At 39.6% G+C, this 24,607-nt stretch overlaps 2 long non-coding RNA genes across 4 annotated transcripts in view; one reads left to right on the forward strand and one right to left on the reverse strand.

The window, feature by feature from the left end:
• The window catches only part of LOC309635086, a 26,974-nt gene continuing 2,367 nt past the window's right edge, over positions 1–24,607 (forward strand). Inside the window, exons 1-2 of one of the 2 annotated variants that reach the window (XR_014248624.1) lie at positions 1–2,790; positions 24,036–24,147. This is a non-coding gene — a long non-coding RNA (uncharacterized lncRNA). Of the gene's footprint in view, positions 2,791–23,138; positions 24,148–24,607 lie in introns of those variants that run through there. The other variant, XR_014248625.1, reaches the window with a different exon arrangement.
• Positions 21,497–24,607, reverse strand: part of LOC309635082 — an 18,330-nt gene continuing 15,219 nt past the window's right edge. For both annotated transcript variants that reach the window (XR_014248616.1, XR_014248617.1), the window contains 2 exons: positions 23,024–23,140; positions 21,497–21,627 (listed from right to left, as the gene is read on the reverse strand). This is a non-coding gene — a long non-coding RNA (uncharacterized lncRNA). The remainder of the gene's footprint in view (positions 21,628–23,023; positions 23,141–24,607) is intronic.

Consider the following 24,607-nt stretch of genomic DNA (forward strand, 5'->3'; position numbering starts at 1 on the left):
GTGGAAGACTTTGTGAAGATTAAAATTTAAGGCTTCAATGTTTACCTTTTCAAAGGAGTTGGTTCCCCTGCTGTTGAATTTACAAAGTAGTTAATAATTCTGCCTTCAACACTTTATACCAACATGAACCATAGCAGGTGTGAGCTACGGTGATATTGTAAAAAATGAAATTCTGGGGAATCGAAAGTCATAGGCCTACAACTTCTCATTTCCTCCCCATTCTTACCATCAACACTTCACACCATCTCTGAAAGATTTCAAATGCCTACTCCCTTCTACTCTAACCCTCTGCAAGTATCATTTGGGTATTATCCCCTTCTTAAATGTCTGTAATATCTCCCCCAAATTCTTCAGTTAAAAGCAAAGCTCACAATCATGGCCTTCCAGATCCATCAGCTATTCATTCATCAAACATTTATTGCGTACCTAATGGACGTCAGGCATTTAAGAGGTGTGGGGAATAGAGAGATGAAGTGTGGGTTTATAGTGTTGAGCAACACACAGTTTTGGAGGAGAAACTGGTACGTCCACGGCCTTCCACCAGTCAGTGTATGAGTGTGATGGAACATGGAGACAAGACCTCTAAAACCCAAAGCTGGAAAGTATGGGAGGCTTTCCAGGAGAGACGATGAGTAGGTGGCTTTTAAAATAAAAAATAGACATTATCCAGGTGAATAAAGTCCACGTCCAGGGGACAGCATGTACAAGGGCACAGAGGTAGGAAAAACATGGTCCAGAGGACTGAAAGAGGAACATCATGGCAGGAGGGGAAAACATATGCAGCCGGTGATGAAGCCAGTCTGCTAGGTAAGGCCCACTAAGAGCCCTGCAAAGAATTTGGATTTCAACTCCAATGTAATGAGGTGACATCAAACATTTCAAGTAAGAGGACATAAACATGATAATTTTTGTATTTTAGAAAGACGTCTCCAAAAGGTCCATGGAGAATGGATTGATGTAGGAAGACCAATCCAGAAGCTATTAAAGAAGCTAGTAGATAAATAATAAGGACTTGGATTATAGCCTTGATGATAGAGAAGTGAGTATAGAAAGAAAATATGGGGAGATAAAATTTAGAAACAGAACTGATAACATCTGGTCACAAATGATATTGGGAAGCTACCTTTAAAGGAGAGAGAGAAATCCAGGCAGATCCCCAGTTAACCAATTTGTGACTTCGAAGAATGACCAGATCTGGGAGCAGAGACAGACTCAGCTGTAGACATGTTGTTTTTGAATGACCTTTGTATGTACAAGTCTATGCTGTAGGGTACATACTGGAGCAGGATGTACATATTTGTTATCAGCATATTAGTTACATACATATTAGTTAAAAACTGGGCGAGTAGATGAGATTCATTTAGGTTTTATTCCTAAAACACATAACCAATGATCTAAAAGTTGAGTTGAAAGAGTTATATCATGGAAGCCAAAGGAAAAAAGAATTTTAAGAAAGAAGTGGTCCACAGTATTAAATACAGCAAAGGTGTCCTATAAGATAAAGCCCAAAACTATCATATATGGCAACTCTGTGAACTTTCCACAATAGTTTCATTCAAATGTTAGAGAAATCAGAGTGTAGAGAGCTGAGGAGTGAAAGAAAGGCCAGACATAGCGAAAATGTAAGTACAGCTGAATCGTCTAGCAAAGACTAGGTTATGCTAAGGCAACAAGCAATTCTCAAATCTCAGCGGCTTAACACAACAGAGGTTTATTTGTTATTTATTTTTTTAACATCTTTATTGGAGTATAATTGCTTTACAATGGTGTGTTAGTTTCTGCTTTATAACAAAGTGAATCAGTTATACATATACATATGTTCCCATATCTCTTCCCTCTTGCGTCTCCCTCCCTCCCACCCTCCCTACCCCACCCTCCCTACCCCACCCCTCTAGGTGGTCACAAAGCACTGAGCTGATCTCCCTGTGCTATGCGGCTGCTTCCCACTAGCTATCTATTTTACTTTTGGTAGTGTATATATGTCCATGCCACTCTCTCACTTGGTCACAGCTTACCCTTCCCCCTCCCCATATCCTCAAGTCCATTCTCTAGTAGGTCTGTGTCTTTATACAGAGTGAAGTAAGTCAGAAAGAGAAAAAGAAATACCGTATGCTAACACATATATATATGGAATGTAAGAAAAAAAAAAAAAAGGTCATGAAGAACCTAGGGGCAAGACGGGAATAAAGAGGTTTATTTTTTTATTGTGCTGTGTGTCCAATGCAGGTCATCAGGGGCCTCTGTTCAACACAGGAGGCTCTCCCAACACAGGCATTTATAATTGTTGCCCCAAGAAAAAGAGAACAGCTGTGTCCCATAATGGCAACTAAGTGCTTTCTCCTGGAAGCAATACCTGACACTTCATTCTTATTTTACGGGCCAAGGCAAATCAACATGGCCACACAAGGCAGAGAAGTACAATGGTACTACACATCCAGAGAGAGAACTAGGATATCTGTGCAGAGTCTTCATGAGGGGATTTGGGCACCACTAGCTACAAAGGGCTGTTAAGTTAGAGGAGAGATTTTTGTCTGGTTAAGATGGGACAGACAATGGCACTGGTGAAATGTGTGTCCACAGCTCACACTCTGTGCTCTCGTGTGCAACCCACCCCCAGTAAACCCCATTCATGTCTGATATCTCTGCAGGAATATCCTTCCGATGATGCTGTATTGGGCACATCTTCAAAACTCTGCTCAAGAATCACTTCATTCAAGAACCTGTCCATTGATAAGCTTGATACTTACTTAACATTGATAAACTTGGTTACTTGTGTTCAAGTTCGTGTAGGTAAGTGTATTTTCTTATGTTTCTATTGTTGACTTCTTTGTATCTTTTTCACATGTTTTGAAGTCTTTTCCCCGAACCCTCTAAAACACAGAACGTTCACTTTTGCTTCCTTCCTTTCGATGGGGTAACTGGCCACAAGGTATATACTCAGTCCATGATGTTGGTTAAACAACTGGCTTCTCACTGACCAGAGAAGACCTTTCTGCAAAGTTCTTTGCATCCGGTCACCCTTGAGCACATAGAGTCATTTATAGAATGGTTTTTGAAGAAAACTGCAGCTGGTTTTTTCCATGGCTGAAGAGGCAGGAAATTGAGCAGCAGTGTCCTAACTCTTATGGAAACTCCACCCCATGTACTGGCACCATCGTAATTTTGCTTAGTCTGCTTTCTGGGACTAGCCCAAACCTGTCAAGTTCTCACTTTAAAAACTCGCAGGTGGATCTACCACATATTTACACCCTCAAAGTCATATGCAAAGGAGTTGCTACCGAGCTGAGACCCCTCATCAAGAAGGCTCACAAAGGGGTTGTTTTTATGATGACCGATTTATTCAGAGTTGCCTTCAGTCTCTGCTCTGGTCCTACAGGACCATGGCCATACATGTGCAGGGCACCTCTCTGGGTCCCGAGTACAGGCTGATCTGTGGGACAGGTGCTAACTGTCCCCTACACATCAAAACCATAACTTTGGCCTCGTCAGCAGTATCTGAGCTACTGAGCTCAACAGCCACAGATAAGCAAACTCCGGAGGGCTTTGGAAGTGAAACAGGTGCCTATGCATTGGGGTAAGGATTTCCATGATGCTCAGAGCTGAAAAGGTAGATTCAGTCATCACATTTTTGAGCCAGGAGGAGTCACAGAAACAACCCACACACAAAATAAATAGTTCAGTACATAACCCAACAGACCAGGAGAGGCTTTTAAAAGAAAAGGGAAAATCTGTCAAGAAGTGAGTTTAATGGGAGGACGAGTGAGGCCGCAAAGACACTGTATGATTAGGGAAAAGCTAAGCAATAGCCATTTGGATGTATCCTGAGGACAAGTAACGATTGCGATCCAACGAAGCTACTAAATACCTTTTCCACAGAAGTGAGAAAATGCAGTTTGGGGGTCTTGCTAATTTCAGCTCTTGATTCAGGGTAGCAGAAATACTCATGAAGCCTTGCAGCCAAATTGTAATCATAAATAATTTTCCTCTCCAGTGGGTTGACTCCAGTTGGCACTTATCGGCTTACAGGTCAGCACAAATATTTTTATAATGAGCCATAAAAGGGGGAAAGTATAGTCTAGACTGGCAGTCAGAAATCCCGCTGCTTCCTCTCAGCAACTCGACTGAATCTGATCTGGATGACTGGCCCAAACTGATAATATCAGCTCCTTGACTTTTTACATGAGAACAGGATCTTACCTTTCAAGCGGCGTAAAATGTTATAAGAATGGGCAGCATGTACTTCAGGGCTGGGTGGTCGGGACCACTGAGTGGTTCCCAACACAATCCCTGGTGCCTCCCTCCCTACCCCTACCTCTATTCACTAAAGCACACATTTCTTTTAATTCTTTTTTCCCCTCCACTCCCACCTCCTCCTATATTATTCTTTTTTATATATATATACATTTATTTATTTATTTATTGGCTGCATTGGGTCTTCGTTGCTGCGCGCGGGCTCTCTCTAGTTACGGCGAGCGGGGGCTACACTTTGTCGCGGTGTGCGGGTTTCTCACTGCAGTGGCTTCTCATTGTTGCAGAGCACAGGCTCTAGGCACACGGGCTGCAGTAGTTGTGGCACGCAGGCTCAGTAGTTGTGGCACACGGGCTTAGTTGCTCCGCGGCATGTGGGATCTTCCCAGACCAGGGCTCGAACCCATGTCCCCTGCATTGGCAGGCGGATTCTTAACCACTGCACCACCAGGGAAGTCCTATATTATTCTTATTGTCTCAGTGTTTCTCCATTTTGATATTGATGTCCTGATACAGCCTGATGTTTCAGTCCTGCTAGTGACACCCACTACTAAGCTTCATGGAAGGAATGGTTGAAGAGGCAACCGCCCCTTTATTTACAGTGAAGATGCTGATAAAATAGAAGTCCCATGAGGGCAAACATAGTGTCTGTCTTGTACAGAGTAGGCACTTAATTAATATAGACATGTAGTGTTTAATATTTTTTTAGTAATTAAAACACATTTCTCTTGATTTTTCTGAAAAGATTACACATGAACATTGTCAAGGTACTGTATCCCATCCCCATTCCCCAAACATTCTAAAGCACAAGGAGCAGAAAGCTGCTTGTTTTGGATTGAATGTGTCCCCCCAAAATTCATATGTTGAAATTTAATCTCCAACGTGGTGGCTTTAGAAGTGGAGCTTTGGGGAGGTGATCGCGTCATGAGAGTGGAGCCCTCATGCATGGGATAGGTGTCCTTATAAGAAGAGGTCAGAGAACTAGCTGGCTCTCTTTGTACCACAGGAGGCTATGAGAAGTTAGCAGTCTGCATCCTGGAATAGGGCCCTTGCCAAAACCAGTCAATGGGGCACTCTGATCTCAGACTTCAGCCTCTAGAACCGAGATAAATAAATTTCTGTTGTTTATAAGCCAGCCAGTCTATGGGACTTCATTATAACAGCCTGAACAGACTGAGACACTGTTTATGGAGTATCCAGTCTCTAAATATTTCCAGCCAGCCTCTCAAAATCAGTGGTTCTATTTCAGTAAAAGCAAGAGAATAGAAACGGAAATACAACCAGGAAATAGCTTGTATGTCCCAAACTCATTTGTTCATTTAGGACCAGACTTTCATTAGGACTTTGGAAACTCCTGTTGACATTGTTATCTTCTAGCATTTTCCCTAGCAGCTAAGAATCTCAGGCCATTAAAAAAAAACAAAACAAAAAAACACTGTGGGGTAACTATAATATGAAGTCTGTAGGAAATTCTGAGAAACATGAGTGTTTTATCAGAGAGGTGCTGGGTTACGGCTCAGCAGACTTGTTGAAAGAGGGTAGGTCCAAAATGTAATAATAGAAGGAAGCAGGCAATGTTCAGTGCTTATGGTCTAATAAATCAGGGGAGATGTTTTTTGATTTTACTCTTCCAGGACTGAATGTCCTGACCTAGCCTCCAAATTCCATTGACTGGTAACCAGCACAGGCCAGTTAACAACTACTTACTAAGTACTACTGTGACCAACGAAGCCCTCCAAGTCATTATGCAACTTGCTTATTCCATGACATGTTTTGAATTTAGAGACTAAAATCACATTGTATAAACTCAGACTGCTATTTTAAATTTAAGGCAATTTTTGCCAAGGCAAATGGAAATTTAGAATAAATATATCATCATTAGGACAGTCAGCATCCTACCTTCCAAATCATATTTAGGAAAACCAGAATTCTACAACCTTGCTGTTCTTTGAAAACTAAAACACAAACTACTTTTACCCAGGAGGGTCTTTGCAGATATGCGCCATCCCTACAATTTTAATCTAGATAGAAGGAAATGACTTAGGAAATACAAAGATATGTAATGTCTTATAGTCCAACCAGGTGAAACCAAGTCACTCCATTTACCAGTGGGATGACAGAATGTTTTAGCTTAATGTCACAATTTGATTTTGTGACATATACTTTTACTACTTCATATTAACACTGGTGGTCCAGTGGTGCCTTTCCCAGTTCCTGTGTTAACCCAGAAATGCCTGTCAGACCCTGTCCCTCAGGAAGGGGAGCTAATATTTTCCAAGGAAATAGAGCCCAACAGAATGATGTTGTGATAATATTACCAAACCAAACTTGGGTCTGCTACCCAAGCAAAGCCAACCTACTGACACCAGGTTGTGGTGAAGGGAAGTACAGTGTTTATTGCAGGGCCAAGCAAGGAGAACAGGCAGCTCATGCTCAAAAGACCCATACTCCCAAACACTTTCAGGGAAGGGTTTTTTTTAAACATCTTTATTGAAATATAATTGCTTTATAGTGTTGTGTTAGTTTCTGCTGTATAACGAAGTAAATCAGCTATATGCATACATTTATCCCCATATCCACTCCCTCTTGCATCTGCCTCCCACCCTCCTTATCCCATCTCTCTAGGTGGTCGTAAATCACTGAGCTGATTTCCCTGTGCCATGCAGCTGCTTCCCACTAGCTATCTATTTTACATTTAGTAGTGTATATATGTCAGTGCTACTCTCTAAATTCGTCCCAGCTTACCCTTCCCCCTCCCCGTGTCCTCAAGTCCATTCTCTACATCTGTGTCTTTATTCCTGTCCTGCCTGTAGGTTCTTCACAAATTTTTTTTTTTAAGATTCCATATGTATGTATTAGCATACGGTATTTGTTTTTCTCTTTCTGACTTACTTTATTCTGTATGAAAGACTCTAGGTCCATCCACCTCACCACAAATAACTCAGTTTCATTTCTTTTTATGGCTGAGTAATATTCCATTGTATATATGTGCCACATCTTCTTTATCCATTCATCTGTTGATGGACATGTAGGTTGCTTCCATGTCCTGGCTATTGTAAATAGAGCTGCAGTGAACATTGTGGTACATGACTCTTTTTGAATTATGGTTTTCTCAGGGTATATGCCCAGTAGTGGGATTGCTGGGTCACATGGTAGTTCTATTTTCAGTTTTTTAAGGAACCTCCATACTGTTCTCCATAGTGGCTGTATCAATTTACATTCCCACCAACAGTGCAAGAGGGTTCCCTTTTCTCCACACCCCCTGCAGCATTTATTGTTTGTAGATTTTTTGATGACGGACATTCTGACCAGAGTGAGGTGATACCTCACTGTAGTTTTGATTTGCATTTCTCTAATGATTAGTGATGTTGAGCATCTTTTCATGTGTTTGTTGGCAATCTGTATATTTTCTTTGGAGAAATGTCTATTTAGGTGTTCTGCCCATTTTTGGATTGGGTTGTTTGTTTCTTTGATATTGAGCTGCATGAGCTGCTTGTATATTTTGGAGATTAGTCCTTTGTCAGTTGCTTCCTTTGCAAATATTTTCTCCCATTCTGAGGATTGTCTTTTCTTCTTGTTTATGTTTTCCTTTGCTGTGCAAAAGCTTTTAAGTTTCATTATGTCCCATTTGTTTATTTTTGTTTTTATTTCCATTTCTCTAGGAGGTGGGTCAAAAAGGATCTTGCTGTGATTTATGTCATGGAGTGTTCTGCCTGTGTTTTCCTCTAAGAGTTTTACAGTGTCTGGCCTTACATTTAGGTCTTTAATCCATTTTGAGTTTATTTTTGTGTATGGTGTTAGGCAGTGTTCTAATTTCATTCTTTTACATTTAGCTGTCCAGTTTTCCCAACACCACTTAGTGAAGAGGCTGTCTTTTCTCCATTGTATATTCTTATCTCCTTCGTCAAAGATAAGGTGACCATATGTGTGTGGGATTATCTCTGGGCTTTCTATCCTGTTCCATAGATCCATATTTCTGTTTTTGTGCCAGTACCATACTGTCTTGATTACTGTAGCTTTGTAGTATAGTCTGAAGTCCAGGAGCCTGATTCCTCCAGCTCCGTTTTCTTTCTCAAGATTGTTTTGGCTATTCAGGGTCTTTGTGTTTCCATACAAATAGTGAAATTATTTGTTCTAGATCTGTGAAAAATGCGATTGGTAGTTTAATAGGGATTGCATTGAATCTGTAGATTGCTTTGGGTAGTATACTCATTTTCACAATATTGATTCTTCCAATCCAAGAACATAGTATATCTCTCCATCTATTGGTATCATCTTTAATTTCTTTCATCAGTGTCTTATAGTTTTCTGCATATAAGTCTTTTGTCTCCTTACATAGGTATATTCCTAGGTATTTTATTCTTTTTGTTGCAGTGGTAAATGGGAGTGTTTCCTTAATTTCTCTTTCAGACTTTTCAGCATTAGCGTATAGGAATGCAAGAGATTTCTGTGCATTCATTTTGTATCCTGCTAGTCTACCAAATTCATTGATTTGCTCTAGTAGTTTTCTGGTAGCTTCGTAAGGATTCTCTATGTATAGTATCATGTTATCTGCAAACAGTGACAGCTTTACTTCTTCTTTTCCGATTTGGATTCCTTTTATCTCTTTTTCTTCTCTGATTGCTGTGGCTAAAACTTCCAAAGCTATGTTGAATAATAGTGGTGAGACTGGGCAACCTTGTCTTCTTCCTGATATTAGAGGAAATGGTTTCAGTTTTTACCACTGAGAACTATGTTGGCTGTGGGTTTGTCATATGTGGCCTTTATTATGTTGAGGTAAGTTCCCTCTATGCCTACTTTCTGGAAGATTTTTATCATAAATGGGTGTTGAATTTTGTCAAAAGCTTTTCTGCATCGATTGAGGTGATCATATGGTTTTTATCTTCAATTTGTTAATATGGTGTATCACATTGATTGATTTGCATATATTGAAGAATCCTTGCATTCCTGGGATAAACCCCACTTGATCATGGTGTATGATCCTTTTAATGTGCTGTTGGATTCTGTTTGCTAGTATTTTGTTGAGGATTTTTGCATCTAAGTTCATCAGAGATTCTGGCCTGTAGTTTTCTTTCTTTGTGACATCTTTGTCTGGTTTTGGTATCAGGGTGATGGTGGCCTCATAGAATAAGTTTGGGAGTATTCCTCCCTCTGCTATATTTTGGAAGAGTTTGAGAAGGATAGGTGTTAGCTCTTCTCTAAATGTTTGACAGAATTTGCCTGTGAAGCCATCTGGTCCTGGGCTTTTGCTTGTTGGAAGATTTTTAATCACAGTTTCAATTTCAGAGCTTGTAATTAGTCTGTTTATATTTTCTCTTTCTTCCTGGTTCAGTCTCGGAAGGTTGTGCTTTTCTAAGAATTTGTCCATTTCTTCCAGATTGTCCATTTTATTGGCATAGAGTTGCTTGTAGTAATCTCTCATGATCCTTTGTATTTCTGCAGTGTCAGTTGTTACTTCTCCTTTTTCATTTGTAATTCTATTGATTTGAGTCTTCTCCCTTTTTTTCTTGATGAGTCTGGCTAATGGTGTATCAATTTTGTTTATCTTCTCAAAGAACCAGCTTTTAATTTTATGGATCTTTACTATTGTTTCCTTCATTTCTTTTTCATTTATTTCTGATCTGATCTTTATGATTTCTTTCCTTCTGCTAATTTTGGGGGTTTTTTGTTCTTCTTTCTCTAATTGCCTTAGGTGTAAGGTTAGGTTTTTCAGTTGAGATTTTTCTTGTGTCTTGAGGTAAGATTGTATTGCTATAAACTTCCCTCTTAGAACTGCTTTTGCTGCATCCCATAGGTTTCCTTTCTTTTTTAAGTTTATTCATTTATTTATTTTTTAGAGCAGGTTCTTATTAGTTATGTATTTTATACATATTACTGTATATATGTTAATTCCAATCTCCTAATTCATCCCACCACCAACCCCCCCCCCGCCACTACTTTCCCCCCTTGGTGTCCATACGTTTGTTCTCTACATCTGTGTCTCTAGTTCTGCCCTGCAAACCAGTTGATCCATAACATTTTTCTAGGTTCCACATATATGCATTAATATACGATATTTGTTTTTCTCTTTCTGACTTACTTCACTATGTGTGACTGTCTCTAGATCCATCCACGTCTCTACCAATGACCCAATTTCGTTCCTTTTCATGGCTGAGTAATATTCTATTGTATATGTGTACCACATCTTCTTTATCCATTCGTCTGCCAATGGGCATTTTGGTTGCTTCCATGACCTGGCTATTGTAAATAGTGCTGTAATGAACATTGGGGTGCATGTGTCTTTTTGAATTATGGTTTTCTCTGGGTTTATACCCAGTAGTGGGATTGCTGGGTCATATGGCAATTCTATTTTTAGTTTTTTAAGGAACCTCCATACTGTTCTCCATAGTGGCTGTATCAATTTACATTCCCACCAACAGTGCAAGAGGGTTCCCTTTTCTCCACACCCTCTCCAGCATTTGTTGTTTGTAGATTTTCTGATGATGCCCATTCTAGCTGGTGTGAGGTGATACCTCACTGTAGTTTTGATTTGCATTTCTCTAATAATTAGTGATGTTGAGCATCCTTTCATGTGTTTGTTGGCAATCTGTATGTCTTCTTTGGAGAAATGTCTATTTAGGTCTTCTGCCCATTTTTTGGTTGGATCATTTGTTGTTTTTTAGTATTGAGCTGCATGAGTTGTTTGTATATTTTGGAGGTCCCATAGGTTTTGGGTTGTCCTGTTTTCATTGTCATTTGTTTCTAGGTATTTTTTGATTTCCTCTTTGATTTCTTCAGTGACCTCTTGGTTATTTAGTAGTCTATTGTTTAGCCTCTATGTGTTTGTATTTTTTACATATTTTTTCCTGTAATTGATATCTAGTCTCATAGCATTGTGGTCAGAAAATATACCTGATATGATTTCAATTTTCTTAAATTTACCAAGGCTTGATTTGTGACCCAAGATATGGTCTATCCTGGAAAATGTTCCACGAGCACTTGAGAAAAAGTGTATTCTGTTGTTTTTGGATGGAACATCCTATAAATATCAATTAAGTCCATCTTGTTTAATGTGTCATTTAAACCTTGTGTTTCCTTATTTATTTTCATTTTGGATGATCTGTCCATTGGTGAAAGTGGGGTGTTAAAGTCCCCTACTATGATTGTGTTACTGTTGATTTCCCCTTTTATGGCTGTTAGCATTTGCCTTATGTATTGAGGTGCTCCTATGTTGGGTGCTTAAATATTTACAATTGTTATATCTTCTTCTTGGATTGATCCCTCGATCATTATGTAGTGTCCTTCTTTGTCTCTTGTAATAGTCTTTATTTTAAAGTCTATTTTGTCTGATATGAGAATTGCTACTGCAGCTTTCTTTTGATTTCCATTTGCATGGAATATCTTTTTCCATCCCCTCACGTTCAGTCTCTAAGTGTCCCTAGGTCTGAAGTGGGTCTCTTGTAGACAGCATATGTATGGGTCTTGTTTTTGTATCCATTCAGCCGATCTATGTCTTTTGGTTGGAGCATTTAATCCTTTTACATTTAAGATAATTATCGATATGTATGTTCCTGTTACCATTTTCTTAATTGTTTTGGGTTTGTATTTGTAGGTGTTTTCCTTCTCTTGTGTTTCCTGTCTAGAGAAGTTCCTTTAGCATTTGTTGTAAAGCTGGTTTGGTAGTGCTGTATTCTCTTAACTTTTGCTTATCTGTAAAGATTTTAATTTCTCCATCAAATTTGAATGAGATCCTTGCTGGGTAGAGTAATCCTGGCTGTAGGTTTTTCCCTTTCATCACTTTAAATGTGTCCTGCCACCCCCTTCTGGCTTGCAGAATTTCTGCTGAAAGATCAGCTGTTAACCTTATGCGGATTCCCTTATATGTTATTTGTTGCTTTTCCCTTGCTGCTTTTAATATGTTTTCTTTGCATTTAATTTTTGATAGTTTGATTAATATGTGTCTTGGTGTGTTTCTCTTTGGGTTTATCCTGTATGGTGCTCTCTTTGCTTCCTGGACTTCATTGACTATTTCCTTTCCCATGTTAGAGAAGTTTTCGACTATAATCTCTTCAAATATTTTCTCAGACCCTTTCTTTTTCTCTTCTTCTTTTGGGACCCCTATAATTCAAATGTTGGTGCATTTAATGTTGTCCCAGGGGTCTCTGAGACTGTCCTCAATTCTTTTCATTCTTTTTTCTTTATTCTGCTCCCTGGCAGTTATTTCCACCATTTTATCTTCCAGCTCACTTATCCGTTCTTCTGCATCAGTTATTCTGTTATTGATTCCTTCTAGAGTATTTTTAATTTCAGTAATTGTGTTGTTCATCACTGTTTGTTTGCTCTTTAGTTCTTCTAGATCCTTGTTAAATGTTTCTTGTATTTTCTCCATTCTGTTTCCAAGATTTTGGATCATCTTTACTATCATTACTCTGAATTCTTTTTAAGGTAGGTTGCCTATTTTGTCTTCCTTTATTTGGTCTTGTAGATTTTTACCTTGCTTCTTCATCTGTAACAAATTTTTTTGTCATTTCATTTTTTTTTTTTTTGATGGGTGGTGCTGTATTCCTGTCTTACTGGTGGGTTGGCCTGAGACTTTCAGCACTGGAGTTTACAGGCAGTTGGCTAGAGCTGGGTCTTGGTGCTGAGATGAGGACCTCTGGGAGGCCTCACTCCAGTTGATATTCCCTGGGGTCTGAGGTTCTTTGTTAGTTCAGCAGTTTGGACTCAGAGTTCCCACCACAGAAACTTGGGCCCGATCTCTGGCCTAGGAACCAAGAGCCCACAAGCTTCATGGCACATTAAAAAAAAAAAAAAAAAAAAAGGAAGAAAGAAAGAAAAAAAGGAGCAGTACAATATCAAAGAATAAAAAGCAAAATAAAATTAGAAAGATAAAATATATATTAGGAAAAATAAAACTATAATTGAAACAACTGCAACAGTGTAAATTAAAACCACAAGAGAAAAAAGAAAATAAAAGGGGAGGAGGGAAACAAGCCAAAAGGGGAGATCACTAACAAAGTATAAAGAATAAAATTAAATTAGAAACATAAAAGATTTTTTAGGAAAAATAAAAATATAAAAGAATCAACATCAGTGAATCAACAAGGTAAAACAGAACCCCAATCTAAAAGAGGGAAAAAGAAAAGAAAAAAAAAAAAAAGCCTTGGCTGTTGGGGGGGAGTTTAGGCAGGGGTGGAACTTAGGCAGGGGCAGAGTTTAGGGTAGGGAGGGACCTAGGCGGGTGGGCGGGTGATGTTTGAGCGTGGGGCGGGGCCTCTGCTTAGGACCTGCGTGGAAGGGGAGAGGCAACATGTCGACAGAAGGGCCTCTGGAGTGTGGAGTTCTGGAGTTTGGAGGTAAAGCCCTGAGTGAGGGTGTGTGGGTGGGGTTTAGGCCCAGAGTGTTGGAGGGGGTCTCCGAGTGTAGAGGTGTGGCCCTGGGTGGGAGTGCAGGGGCGGGGCTTGGGTTCTGTGCCACAGGAAGGAGGCTCCGAGGGCAGAGGATTAGGCCCCAGAGCCCAATAGGCTTCCCGGTGCCTAAGTAGACAGGGAAAGTGCTGGCCGCGTTCCCTTTCCTTCCTTCATGCCCCTCCCCCACCGTGTCCCCCAGGGTCTCCCCAGTTGCTGTTGGACCCCTAACCATGGGTGGGTCCCGCTGGGTGTAGGAACTCCTCCCCTCCCCCAGCCGCCCCTCAGGGGTGCCGGTCCTGGAGGTCCAGCCTTTACTTTTGCTCCCCCTTCCCCCAATCCCTCTCCCTCAGGACCTGCGCAGCTGGAGGGGGCCTCGGTGGGCAGAGGATCAGGCCTGGGATCTCAACAGGTTCCAGGGGGCCCAAGTGGGCAGGGGAAACCTGGCCACGCTCCCTTTTGATCCTCTGCCCTCCCAGTGGTCCCCCAATTTCCCCCTTCCGGCAAGGGATCCCTTCCCCTCCCCCAGCTGCCCCTCAGGGGCACCAGCCCCATCCTGCCTCCACTTCTCCTCCCCCCTCACTCCCCCCACGCCCACGTCCTACCCCATCACTGGGGGTTCCTCTCGTCCCCTTAGCTGTCTGTGGTCCCCCACCAGTGCCTGGTAGGTGCCCTCGTTGTGAGGAGATGTGAATTCTGTGTCCTCCTAGTACGCCATCTTGAATCCACCTGGCCCCCCCCAGGGAAGGGTTTTTTGGGGTTTTTTTTTATTCAAACAGAAAGTCACAAAAATTATAATCATCCTCATCAGTTCACTCAGTCCCATGTAATTAATTTTTTTTTTCATCTTGATCTTTTGTTAGGGGAAAGGTTTTTAAAGACAGTGTGAGGGAGAGGGTCATGGGTTGTGTGATCAACTTGTGCATAATTCTCTGATTGGTTAATGGTGAAGTAACAAGGTGATTTTCAGAATCCCAATCATCTACTTTCTGGTTCCAACAAGTCTGGGGTCTACATGCTGTTGGTCAGCTTGCAGTTTACTTCTTCCACCTGGTGAGGGTTTTAGTATCTGCAAAACTACTCAAGGATATGGCTCAGGATATTATCTATAACCCTTGAGGAAAAACTAAAGGTCCTTGACTTTGTTCTGTGGCTAAACTATTATTATTTTTTCTTGCTTGACTGCTTTCCTTTGTTTCTGCATTTTCTCACTTCTCTGATTAAATTTACTCTTTGGAGCTCGGGGAAGGCCTAGGAGGCTTAAGTTTTTCTACAAACAAGAAGCAGGGAACATGGGAGAGTCTGGTCCTGGGAAAGCCCCAAGGGTCCTGCTTGGTTTCAATAACTTCACCCAATCACATCATACCCCCTTATTCAACATTAGATAAACCTTTTAAATCTAGAAATGTAATGGACACTTTGTACCTTAGCATATTCAGGAATCCCTAAATTCCAAGAGCTAAAATTACAAGGCAAAAAGTAATCTTGAGTACAATAACTTGAAACCAAATTTTATAGTGCCTTTGAGGCACTATAATTTGAAAAGGAAAAAACCTTGAAGAGTAATGAAATACTCTAATCCACAAATAAAACATCCCCTAAATCCTTAGACTTTTTTACAAGTAGACATAACATACCCTGAGCAATATAACTAAAAAAAAATTCTTTGTAGAAAACAGATATACTGACTATTCTTTTTTGGTATCTAAACTATTCACTCTGAGAAAGAATATGGAAATGCCAGTTTCTATTTTTAAAAAAATGAGTTCTCTGATTTGCATAACCTGGAAAATCCCAGCTCTCATTCCTAAAAATCCTTTATTTTCTTGAAGATTAAAAAATTATAATTTTCATTATTAAAACACTTTATTATCATTGGTAGATGGAATAAAGTACATGTAAAATTGTTTTTTGAAAAATTTCAGAAAAAATAAATTGTATCTAAGCAGTATACTTTTCAACAAAAGGGAGAACAGTTTTAAAAAATGTAGGCTTCCATTTGCTTATTAAAGATAATCCCGCTGAATTTTTGAAATTCTAAAATATCATGACACCCAATTATTAATTCAGGCTTATCAACGGCCACATGTGGTTCATAGCAACATCCTGGTCTACTCTAGACAACCTTGTGGTTTCAAATAATGAACAGTAGGGAATGAAGGAGACAGTAATTGCCATTCACCACAGTGAAGCCTGCGGAACTTTCATCCACGTTCAGGCAAGCCACGTGATGGTGGCTGAAAAAGCAAGAAGGAAATGAACAATCGTGGAAGGCTTAATATGAATTAGGAACACTCTTGAAAAGTATCTCACTTAATCTTCACAACAAACTTTAAATATGGATTATTATTCCCATGCAAAATGGGAGGAAACCAAAGCTCAAAGACGTAAGTAATTTGCCCAGAGTCTGTGAGTGCGTGATCAGAGGGGCCTTCAGGTATGTGCGCTTGAACTGCACTGGACAGCCTCACCATGACAGGTCTCTGTGTTTTAAGATCCCACTGTATTTCTGAGCCCTCCCTGGAGACACTGATGGCTCTGTTAGCAGGCCTGGCCTGCAGCAGGAGAGCTCAGTTGAGTTTGCATCCAGACTGTGAGGCTCAGCTTTGCATATGTGAGTAATAAAGCCGGTCAGAGGCAAAACTGTGAAGTTGGCAGCCATGGTCTTTACCACCTCCACCCTACTTTCCTCTGAGATACCCTCATGCCTTGCAGATGTGTGGCCCCTCCAGCCTTGCCTTCCCCTACAGACCACAGCCAGTCTGGAGTTACAACCACCTGAGCACCTGCCTTACCCCACTCTCCACCAAACGGTCAACTCCTGAAGGACACAGAGCATCTCATTTCCCTATTCTCTAAGGTACTTACCCCAGAGTGGGTGCTCAGTGAATATTTGTAGAAAAAAATATGAATTAGGAACTGGACCTCCCTCCCAACACTAATCAAAATATTCTAGGCTGGATTTCCCCCCTACGATTTTTGTTTCTTAGGTTAACAAACAATTAATAATATGTGCTTTTAACTTATTAAGGAATGACTCATTGCTTGACCCTCTCAGATCCTCTCTATCAGTATTGTGTGTGTGTGTGTGTGTGTGTGTGTGTGTGTGTGTGTGTGTGTGTGTGTGTGTTGAAGACTAAATACCTGGTCCTTGTAGTGTATCCACTGGCTGCTTTAAACATGGGCATTTTGGCACAGGTTCTTAGAGAGGGCAGTACCTCCGTGAAATGGAATTTGGAACAATCACAATGTCTATGGGCAAGGCCAGTGCACTAGTGCCTAGAGTGGTCTGGTTAACAACAACAGCAGGCAGAAAGTGGAGTGAATGCTCATACTACACACTTGCCATACATGTTATTTCATTGAATCCTCATAACATTCTTTGAGACCAGTACTATTCCAATTTTATCTAAGAAAAAATTCAGGGCTAGAGAAGTTATCAATTTTGCCAAGACTAGAGATGGAATAACTGGTAGGGATAGGATTCAGATCTGGCTTGGTGGTAGCTCTCTTTCTCTCTTTATTTTTCTTTTTCTTTTTTTTTTACTATGCCTGAATCCCCTGCTCCTGAAAGTTATTACCCAAGTAGCAGCAAGAGGACCGAAGAGTTAATCTAATGCAAGGAAGCATAGTATGAGGACTAGAGCGGTCAGCCGTCTATTCATACAACCAGAGAGAGAAATCTTGGGGTAGAGGAGAAACAAAATTTGGGGCAAAACTGCCAACGCCTTGGCAAGGACCCCACCTGATACCCCACCAAGAGCACCCCTCCCCTTGCCATAGAAGCTCTTGCCCATGGTGACCACAAGACTATCTGGGAATCTGCACCAGCCAGGTATCCCCAAGACACCCTCCCCAGTGAGGACCTGGGGGGTTTCTACAGCAAAATCTCAGCAAAGATTCCACTTAATAAGAAGTTCATTTCATACGCCCTCAAGATATTTCAATTCTGTCTAAACGTCACAACATAAAAATAAAAATTCAAAACAATAGTGTGGCTGATTAAATGGATAGTGGAAAGAATGAAAGCCTGAAAGACAGGGGAAAGACCTAAGTCTTGTCTCTAAAACGCCAACTCTGAAATCTTGGGTCAACCCCCAATCTTTCTGAACCTCAGTTTTCTCAGCAATAAGATTGTGATGATGACACCTAGTTTTTAAGATACTTGTGATTAGATGAGATAATGTATATAAAACATATAGTAGAGGTTCAATGAATTATGGCTCTTACTATAATAGAGACCCCTATATATTAAAAAGAGGTTGTTGTTATTATTTTAAAAAGAAAGTCGTGAATACTGACAACCAGCCCAAGACTCACTAAGAGGAATTCATAATAAAATACCCTCAATTATCTTCTGGGTGATCAAAATGTAGTTGGATCCTGTGAGGAATTTTACAGAGTCTGTAAAATTGTCCTGTGGGCACGAAGACAATAGGGCTTGTACAGTTAGGTGGACTCATGGCTGTTCAAGTACCATACTAAAGATTATTGTATATCAGTCTTATGGTAAATTTCTAGTGCTTTGCTCCATTTTTAGAAATGTATTTTTTTAATGATTACAAATAATACATGTTCATTTTGAGAATTTGAAAATCTTAAACATTATAAAGGAGAAATGAAAATCACCCCAAAGCCCAATATTATCATTGATTTTAGATCCTTCCAGTCTCTTTATATTTTCGGTCTCCAAATGCAAGTTTGCATATATATGTACAACCACAAATTGGTTATGCATTATACACAAATTTTTATAACTTGCTGTTCACACAAAATATTTTATGACTATTAAACATTTTTCTGAAATGGTTTCTAGTGGCTGCCTCATGTTGCATCTTATGAATTTATTATATTTTATTTAACCAATTCTTAACTGGAATTTTAATCTTGTTTTTAATATTTTATCATTTTAATTATCAGTGATGAATATAATTGTAGATAGCCTTTGTGCATATTTATTATTTATAAAATAATTTTTATTTTCTATGACACATTTCTAAATTTGCTGAGGTAAACAAAATGCACATTTTCGTAGCTTTTGACATTTATCTCAATATTGTCCCTCACTGTTTCAATTTTGCTTATTAAACTACCCATTTTACTCAAATCCACAAACTCTGGGTATTAGGATATAAAATGCTACTATATTATTACTTTAATTTATACTTTCTTTCTCAAACATGGGAGTTTGAGCACTTTCCATTTATGTATTGAACATTTGTTTTTCCTTTTTAAAGAATTGTCTATTCATAAACTTTTCCCATAATTCAATTGGTCTTTACCATAATTTCAAATGATTTGGAAGAGCTCTTGAGAGACTAAGGGTATAATCTTTGGGAGCTACCATCTATTGTAAATATTTTTCTTAGTTAATCACTTGTGTTTTATTTTTGCTTAAGGTGTTTTGATTTTCGACATCTATGTTGAGACATTTTTCATTAGTCAAATCTACAAATCCTCAAAAGAAAAGAGAGAACAAGACCCATATAAAACAGATAACCTAAAAATGTGGCAGAAATAAAAGAAATGTTCTTTGGTTATGACAAAAAATGTAAATTGTTTAAATTTCTTATTAAAAAATAATCTCAAAGTGAGTCAAAAAATCTAAATCCAAATTTATAGGAGGCAGTCATCAAAAGTGCTATCTGTTTAAGGTAAAAGGATAGTTAAAAATGCATCAGTTAAGGGCAGATAACAAACAAATAATGCTTGCAATATTGTCGTAAGAAAAATTAGAATTCAAGGCAAAAAAAAAAAAAAAGAACCATTAAGAGGACAAAGAAGCACATTTTCTACGAATAAGGGAACAATCTATTAGAAATACATGGTAGTAACAAAACTTTATGAGTTGAATAGTTAAGAATCAAAATATATAAATCAAAAACTATTAGAAATTCAAATCAACAGAAACATAATTTTATTGTAATAACAGAACTTACCACTCAGTCTTTGACAGTTCAAGTAGGTGAATGACAATAACAATAAAAAAAAAAAAAAGATAAAAATGATCTGGTTGATCTTATTAATAAAAATTAGCAAGTAGACATATATCAAACTCTGTGGCCAAAATAAAGCCCAGATGGTCCCCAACTTATGGTGGTTCAATTTAACAATTTTTCAACTTTATGATGGTGTGAAAGTGATATGCATTCAGTAGAAACTGTAATTTGAATTTTGATCTTTTCTCAGGCTGGTGATATGCTGTATAGTCAGCCAGGAGATCATGAGAGTAAGCAACTGATAAACTCACAACCATTCTGTAACCATATAGACATTCTGTTTTTCATGTTAGTACAGTGTTCAATAAATTAAAGGATATATTTAACACTTTATTATAAAATAATCTTTCTGTTAGATGATTCTGATCAACTGTAGGCTAACGTAATTGTTCTGAGCATGTTTAAGGTAGGCTGGGCTAAGCTATGATGTTCTATACTGTAAGTGTATCAAATATATTTTCAACTTATGATATTTTCAATTTATGATGGACTTATCAGGGCATAACCCCATGTAAGTCAAGGAAGATCTGTACCCCTTTTTTTTAAGCACCCACTTAAAACTTATGAAAATTGCATTGTACTCACAAAGACAGCATACCTTCAATAAAGTAGTTATACTGTGTACAATCTGATCACAAAGCAATGACACTAGACATTACTAACAAAGAATAAACAAATAGAATAAAATGAGCTAGAGGATTTTTTTGCATAAACACTTCTCAACAACTTGTGTCAAATAATAAATTTAAACTTTGTTTACTAATTAGATCCAAATTGTTGACAGAGTCAAATACAAGACTTTAAATGCTTTAATTACTAGCAAGCTATATTGAGTAAAAAGATAAATTTGAATCCTGAATGTGTGCTTCAAATGGTAATTGCACAAGCATAGAAAGGCGGATATTTCATGAGCACAAGCTCAGTAAGAACCTGCACTGTCTCATGGAGGACGAAGAAACCAATGCAATCTTGGACTATGTTAATAGGCATTAAATGACTGGATAAATGCCAGAGATGATCCCCATTCTACTATGTATGGTGTCAGCCTCCATTTCTCTCCCATATCCCACCTCAGGTGTAGAAAACATCATATAGCTCAATGGAAGGAGAAATAAAGAGGAAATACTAAAAATATTGGAAAGAGTAAAGAATCTCTCATTTTCCTTTTTCTGCCCCACTTCCAGGATCAAGACAGCGTAAAATATGGTGGGATGAAGCAAAGATGATGGCTATCTTGTCAAAAGAGATAAAGAGATGAGCAATGCTTTTGTCATCTCTTACTTTCATTTCTCCCAGGGATGGTGATTTTGCAAAAATGTGCATTTGGGGTTGGAGGATTCCTTTTCATTAGGAAGCTTTTTTTTTTCTTAATTTTAAGTATTTCATTTGTTTTTCTTTTAATTTTTATTGAAGTATAGTTGATTTACAATGTTGTGTTAGTTTCACTTGTGCAGCAAAGTGAATCAGTTATACATATACATACAACCACTCTTTTTTTTTTTTTTTAAAGATTCTTTTCCCATGTAGGCCATTACAGAGTATTGAGTGCAGTTCCTTGTGCTATACAGCAGGTTATTATTAGTAATCTATTTTATATATAGTAGTTTAGGCAGAGAAAACCAGCAGGGTAGAGACCCAGGAGAGAGTGCAAGGAGGAGCTGGCTGCGTGTGAAACCTCTTAGACCTGTTTTTTTTTTTAATTTATTTACTTTTTGTTTATTTATTTTTGGTTGCGTTTGGTCTTCATGGCTGCGCGTGGGCTTTCTCTAGTTGCAGGGAGCGGGGGCTACTCTTCGTTGTGGTGCGTGGGCTTCTCATGGCGGTGGCTTCTCTTGTTGCAGAGCATGGGCTCTAGAGCGCAGGCTCAGTAGTTGCGGCGCACGGGCTTAGTTGCTTTGCGGCATGTGGGATCTTCCCGGACCAGGGTTCGAACCCATGTCCCCTGCATTGGCAGGTGGATTCTTAACCACTGAGCCACCAGGGAAGCCCTAGACCTGTTTTTAAGAGTGACAAGGAAAGGGCATGCTCAAGTTTCCTCCTAACTAGCTTATCATAGTAGGAAAGCTAAGAAGGGATTCAGGACAGAAGCATGATCACAGAAGGAAGAAAGTGCATGTGGCCGAGATGACCTCCAGCTGCATTTTCTGGGTATCTTGAGCTCAGTAGGCAGCAGGACAGCAGACAGATGCAGAAAATGAGAATACCAAAGTCATTGATCAGGCTAGGTCAAAGGAATGTGTTCAGGGTTAAGTGCCACATTTTAAGTAGAGAAGGTGATAAATCAGAGAACTTCTAGAAAAAGAGAACTGGGGCTGAGAAAGAGTCTGAACACCACATTCTATGAGGAAAGGTTAATGGTTAGCCTGCAAAAAGGTGAATTGGGTCAGGTGACTTCATTAGCATATGAGAGGCTTCCATGTCTCTATTGTTTCAAAAGAGTAAAACAAGGTGGGAAATGGTCCAGATTATAAGGCGGCCAAATATGCCTCCAAATTAGGAATGTTATAATAATTCTAAGATGAAAGGGTTGCCTTATGGAGCTAATGGCCGTGTCTAAAATAAAAGATTATCTTATAGTTCATAAAAGGAATTTATGACATCCCTGCTCTCATTCATTCATTCATGCATTCATTTTATTAAGCATCTAGTGTGAGCCAGGCCTATGCTAGGTGCTGGGGAGACCAAGAAGAATAAAACATGGTCTGGCAAACAAGGAGTTCTCATCCTCTGGAGGATACTGATACTATACAAAAAGGGTGATGGGAAGGAAACCAACAGAAGGGGAACCCGCCCAGACTGGCAGGACTTGACTTAGGTAATTCTAGGAGAAGAGGTCTAGGAAGAGATGCATCAGACCTCAGAACCTCCCTCTGCAATGTATTAGCAACCACACAGGTGAAGACTGAGGGGCCAAGGCCCCCCCGGAGGAAGGGCTCCCCAGGTCCAGGAGGGTGAGCTTGTAGGCCTGGAACCTTAATCGAGATCTCCCTCTGCGCCCTCAGGATTATTAACATATAAATAACCAACTTAGTCATGTCAGGACTGATGACCTTGTGAAAAGTTGAAAATAATATATACTGCCATAAATATAATCTCTACTAGATGCTCATACAGTTTACACTCACCAAAGTGCCTGCCTACCATCTCAATAAGAGCATCTGCATGAGGACAAAAGGGAAAACAAAGCCCTAATTTTTTTTGACCTTTGATTAGCATAAGGAGGGTAGGCTTTGCCAGCATCAGCCTCATAAAAATAACTGTGGGCATGGGAAGAGGAAAAGGAAAAAAAGTGGGCAGAGTGATAAAGGAAGATAAAGTTAAGTACTGTACATATAACCAACATCTACTTCAAGTCAGTACAATATATCACAATTGTTTTTCATTACATACCATTTTCTGGCAGTACCCACAGGGGAAGATGGTAAGGTCACCAATGTGGGTAGATGGCATTAAGGCCCACTGAGTGAGGACACTCCAGCACCCTGAGTTCTCTCTCTCTCTCTCTCTCTCTCCTCTACTTCTCTCTAGATAAATAGATGATAGATAGATAAATAGATAGATAGGTGAGACATTACTCAGTAAGAGTTTGTGACCTCACACCTTTACTCCACTTCTTTGGTCACTATTCAAATGCATATTCTTTGGAAAAATAACATATTATTCTAGTAGACATTGATACTCTCTAGGGCTGGGGTACTCTGGGGTATCACAGCACTTCAAAGCTTGACTTGAGAGGGGTTGAGGAAATGAAATGAGAATCTGCGTAAACTGATGAGCATGGTGTTGCCCATATAGGAGGTGAAGGCTAGTTTCCGCCTTCTATAGCTCTGCCTCCTGTATCTTGCTGCTCCCCTCAAAAGGGTAAAAGAATCACGTTGCTGGAGTCATGCTAATTCTCTAACTAAGTGGTCCAGGCTTGGGGTGATGACAAGAATAAATTTCTTGTCTGCCTCTCTTCTTTACCGTAACACGTTATCCTGACAACTATGTACCGCTCCCTTTCTCTTGGCAAAGAATAATCCCCCCTAAAGTGCTGATTCCCTCTGTTCATCCTTCTTCCAGAGAAAATGAGCTTTCAAGCCTTGGTTTCTCTTCCATTTCACTCAACTACATTAAATTCAACTCAACACCTCTCTAGTGTCTTTTAAATTGTATATGCTACGCTGGGCTCAGCTACCTAAAGTTACAAAGTGCGCAACCGTGGTGTTCCTGGACACCTAATAAATTCTGAGAGACTCAGGCCAGGCTAAGTGTGGTTGGAGGACTTCTCGTAGATGGGTCTCACTTCACTCCTCGCTTTTAACCCGAGGTCCAGGGGGAATGCTGTAAGTCAGCCTTCACTCGTAAGCCTTACAGAGTTCTGCACATGCTCAATTCTTTTTTGGTTTTATCACAATTCTAGATTCGAATGAAACAGCTACATTGCTGCCTTTGAAGCCCAGATTAACTCAGTTTGCTGAGGCCATGATGAAATTTATCTGATATCAAGGATTTGGCAATGGAGGCATTAAAAGGTAGGCACATCTTTTCCTGTGACCATAGGGCGTGGCTAAAGCAATAAACCTACTTTATTTCCAGACACAACTAGCATTTGGCAAATTGGCTCATGCTTACAAAATTACCAGCTGAAGGAAAATTCTTGCCATCCAGGCATCTTTTCCCCTGGCCCCCCAATGTGTTTTGATTAATGCTCAGTACACATCTCTTGTTTTGAAATGGCTTAAAACGATGACGGTGTGATCAGAAAAGAGATGCAAGACATATTATCTATGGAAGTTCCAGAGTTTTCAAAGGTACCAAGGGTGTGTGTATTCTAGTCCAACCTATAGAGAAGGTAAGAGGTAACAGGTACACAGGCAGGTGGACTTGGCCCTCATGTGACCACAGCCTTCTTTGACACCACCTAAGTTTCCTAGCCTCTCATTCTTGCAGAGAATTTTTCAGGAAGACAGTACAACACTGATGCCCAGTCCT

The sequence above is a fragment of the Balaenoptera borealis genome (genome assembly GCF_965194805.1).
Source record: "Balaenoptera borealis genome assembly, chromosome: 9".
Taxonomy (NCBI): Eukaryota; Metazoa; Chordata; class Mammalia; order Artiodactyla; family Balaenopteridae; genus Balaenoptera; species Balaenoptera borealis.